This window comes from Cebus imitator, unplaced genomic scaffold, assembly GCF_001604975.1.
Source record: "Cebus imitator isolate Cc_AM_T3 unplaced genomic scaffold, Cebus_imitator-1.0 Scaffold261, whole genome shotgun sequence".
NCBI classification, from domain to species: Eukaryota; Metazoa; Chordata; class Mammalia; order Primates; family Cebidae; genus Cebus; species Cebus imitator.
Window position 1 is genome coordinate 3,865,767 of NW_016107576.1, and position 3,726 is coordinate 3,869,492.

Sequence of the window (3,726 nt, forward strand, 5' to 3'; positions counted from 1 at the left end):
CCCCCTCCCCCCCCACTGTTTGGGACATGCTCCCACAGCTGGCCAGGGTGGGAGAGTGGCAGGAAATGTGTGAGGGAGGGGCAGGGTATGAGGGGCACTGACCATCCTCCCAGGAAACTGACAGGATGGGGAAAGTACACACTTCAAAGTCAAACAAAATGGCACATTCACAGGGAACTCAGGGGTAGGATCCAAGGCAGTGTGCAAGGTAAAACCAGAAAAAAAGCCACTGTTCTCTTGCCAGCATGTTGGGAAAGTATTGTGTGAGAGAATGACCCTAAGTCAAAATAGCTCATTTTACAGCAGTGTCACAACAGAGTTCTGTATCTCTGTCCATTGCTGGAATCACCCTTAGTTTGGTGACGTGATTATCAGGCCACCTGGGAGCTGAGATCTCAATGGAAAGAAGAAAATATTCTTCTTTTTCTTTTTTTTTTTTGAGACAAAGTCTTGCTCTGTCTCCCCAGGCTAGAGTGCATTGGTGCAATCTTGGCTCCTCCTGGGTTCAAGTGATTCTCCTGCCTTGACTTCCTGAGTAGCTAGGATTACAGGTGCCTGTTACCATACCTGGCTAATTTTTATACTTTTAGTAGAGACAGAGTTTCACCATGTTGGCCAGGCTGGTCTTGAACTCCTGACTTCAGTTGATCCACCCACCTCAGCCTCTCAAAATGCTAGGATTACAGTTGTAAGCCACTTTGCCTGGCCTGAAAATCCCCATCTTCTTTTGCAGGCCACCCAAGGCAGAGGCTCACAGATGAGACTGGAGGCCACAGCATCCCCCCATTCCTCAATCTTATGACAACTAACTAGCAAGAAATTTCTGTAAAAAAAATTATTATATAAAAAAGATACATGCACTTGTATGTTTATTCCAGTACTGTTCAAACTAAGTGTTCATCAACAAATGGGTAGAGAAAATGTGGTATATGTACACAATGGAATACTATCAAGCCATGAAAAAGAATGAAATCATGTCTTTTGCAGCAACATAGATGGGATTGGAGGTCATTATCTTAAGTGAGATAAACCAGAAACAGAAGAACAAATATTGCATGTTCTCACTGATATGTGGGAGCTAAATAATGTATACACTTGGATGTAGAGTGTGGAATGGTAGATGATGGAGACTCAGAAGCAAGTGGGGCGGATGGGAGATGGATGATGAGAAATTACTCATTGGATGCAATGTCTGTTATTTAGGTGATGGATCCTGTAAAGCCCTAACTTCACCACTGTACGATCTATGCGTGTAACGTGATTGCACTTGTACTCCATACATTTATACAAATAAAAAAGATTATTGTAAAAAATAAAGCTGGATATGTAACCCCCCCAAAAAGAAATTTCTGTAAATGAAACGTGCGTCCAAGCTGAGTCTATAGCTAACTTTCTAGCATGCCAAGGAGACTTTCTCACACCTCTCACTTCCTCTTTCTTCCTTTCCCTATTCCTGCCCTCTAATTCCTCAGAAACATGGCACCTTGTCTGGGGTTTGTTGATATGAGCTAAGTGGCCAAAGTGTGGGCAACTGAGGGCAAACATCAAAAATAAAGAACTGAACTAAAAAGAGGAACCTGCTCATGTATGTTCACTGCGGTGCTATTCACAATAGCAGCGACATAGAACCAGCCCAGGTGCCCATCTGCAGTGGGCTGGATAAAGCAAATGTGGCACATTTACACCGTGAAATACTACACAGTCATAAAAAAAGAATGAAATCCTGTCCTTTGCAGCAACATGGATGCAGGTCGAGGCCATTATTCTAAGCAAATTAACACAGAAACAAAAAAGCAACTACTGCATATTTTCACATATAAGTGGGAGCTGAACACTGGGTACTCATGGACACAAAGATGGAAAACAGACAACTGGGGATTACTAGTGGGGAGTGAGGGAGTAAAGGCTATTGGGTACTATGCTCACTACCTGGGTGACAGAATCACTTGTACCCCAAACCTCAGCATCATACAATATACCAATGTAACAAATCTGCACATGTACTCCCTTAGATCTGAAGAAGAAGAGGAAGAGGAAGAAGGAGGAGGAGGAGGAAGAGGAGGAGGAGGAGGAGAACTGAGCCCATAGACCTTGAGTGAGGAGGAAGGGAGGAGCAGCCTTGATTCCTTGATTCCTTGTCTTCAGGAGAAGGCTGAGCCAGAAGCAGAAGCCAGAATGAGTTCTTGCAGAGCTGGAGGTAGCATGTGCTTTGCAGTAAGTCATTCCGACAGCAAGTGCTGTGGGGGGTTCAGAGCCTGTAAAGAACAAAAGCAAAACATTGCTTTTTGAATATAGGAGTAATACAAATTTATTTTTGAGCATTTGGAAATACAGGGAAGTTTCAAGCAGAAAATAAAAACTGCCTATAATCCTGCTATCCAGAGATAAACCTTGTTAAATTTTTTATGCATTTCTTTACAGGCCTGTGGGCATTTAGATGTCTTATTATTTTTTCAAAATTGGGATTCAACTCTACATATAGTTTTTATATCCTGTCCTTTTTTCCCCTCCCCCTTAACATATTGTAAACATTTTCTATGTCCTTGATGGTTTTCAGACTTTTTTCTGGTTCGACTTTAAGAATTCACCGAGTTGGATTTTACAGATGTGTTAAATAAAAGTTACAGGAGGCTACTGTTTTCGACTAAGCTTCTGCACTAGGCTTCAACAGACCAGATTAAAAATCAAAATGGAGTTCCCCATGCTAGCATGCTGTTACTGAAACACCAGGGGTTCTGCCTAGGCCCTGCTTCTCACCACACAGAAAGCCAGTTACTGAGACAACGATTAATGCCCAGGGAGAAGGCTTTAATCGGGTGCTGCAGTCGTGGAGATGAGAGGTTGGTCTCAAATCTCTCTCCCTGACTGTCTAAAATTAGGGGCTTACACAGCAGGGAAGAAATGTAACATGTGTTGGAAAACAGGAACTAGGGAATGGTGACCAACCAATCATGATGAGTGAGGGGTCTGGTCTGGCATCTCCTTGTCTGGATGTGGTGATCTGGTCAGTTTCACTTCTTTCAGACTTTTTGAGAGGTCTGGGAGTATTTTCCTGAGGAAGGAATTCAGATAAAATAAATGACCAGAAATACCATTTGACCCAGCAATCCCATGACTGGGTATTAACCCAAAGGAATAGAAATCATTCTATTACAAACATACATGCGTGTGTATGTTCCTTGCAGCACTATTCACAATAGCTGTGAATAGCAAAGACATGAAACCAACCCAAATGCCCATCAGTGATAGACCGGATAAAGAAAACATGGTACATATACACCATGGAATACTATGCAGTCATAAAAAGGAATAAGATCATGTCCTTTGCTGGGACATGGATGAAGCTGGAAGCCATGGTCCTCAGCAAACTAACGCAGGAACAGAAAGTGAAACACTGCATGTTCTCACCTATAAGAGGAGCTGAACAATGAGAACATATGGACAAAAGGAGAGGAACAGCACACACCGGGACCTGTTTGGGGGGAAAGGGGAGGGAGAGCATCAGGACAAATATCTAAGGCAAGTGGGGTTAATACCGAGGTGATGGGTTGGTAGGTGCTGCAAACACCATGAACACATTTACTTATGTAACAAACGCACACATTCTGCACCTGTATCCTGGAACTTAAAGTAAAATAAAATTTTAAAAACAAAGAACAAATGCAAGTTTCAAGCTTTAAGAGCAGAAGAGTTAGTATCTATGTTTATCTGAAAGGACTGTCTATG

General features: G+C 42.5%; 1 long non-coding RNA gene across 1 annotated transcript in view; it reads left to right on the forward strand.

The window, feature by feature from the left end:
• Positions 1 to 895, forward strand: part of LOC108283517 — a 55,511-nt gene extending 54,616 nt beyond the window's left edge. The window contains exon 3 of the long non-coding RNA XR_001816869.2: positions 734 to 895. This is a non-coding gene — a long non-coding RNA (uncharacterized LOC108283517). The remainder of the gene's footprint in view (positions 1 to 733) is intronic.
• Positions 896 to 3,726: the final 2,831 nt, after the last annotated feature.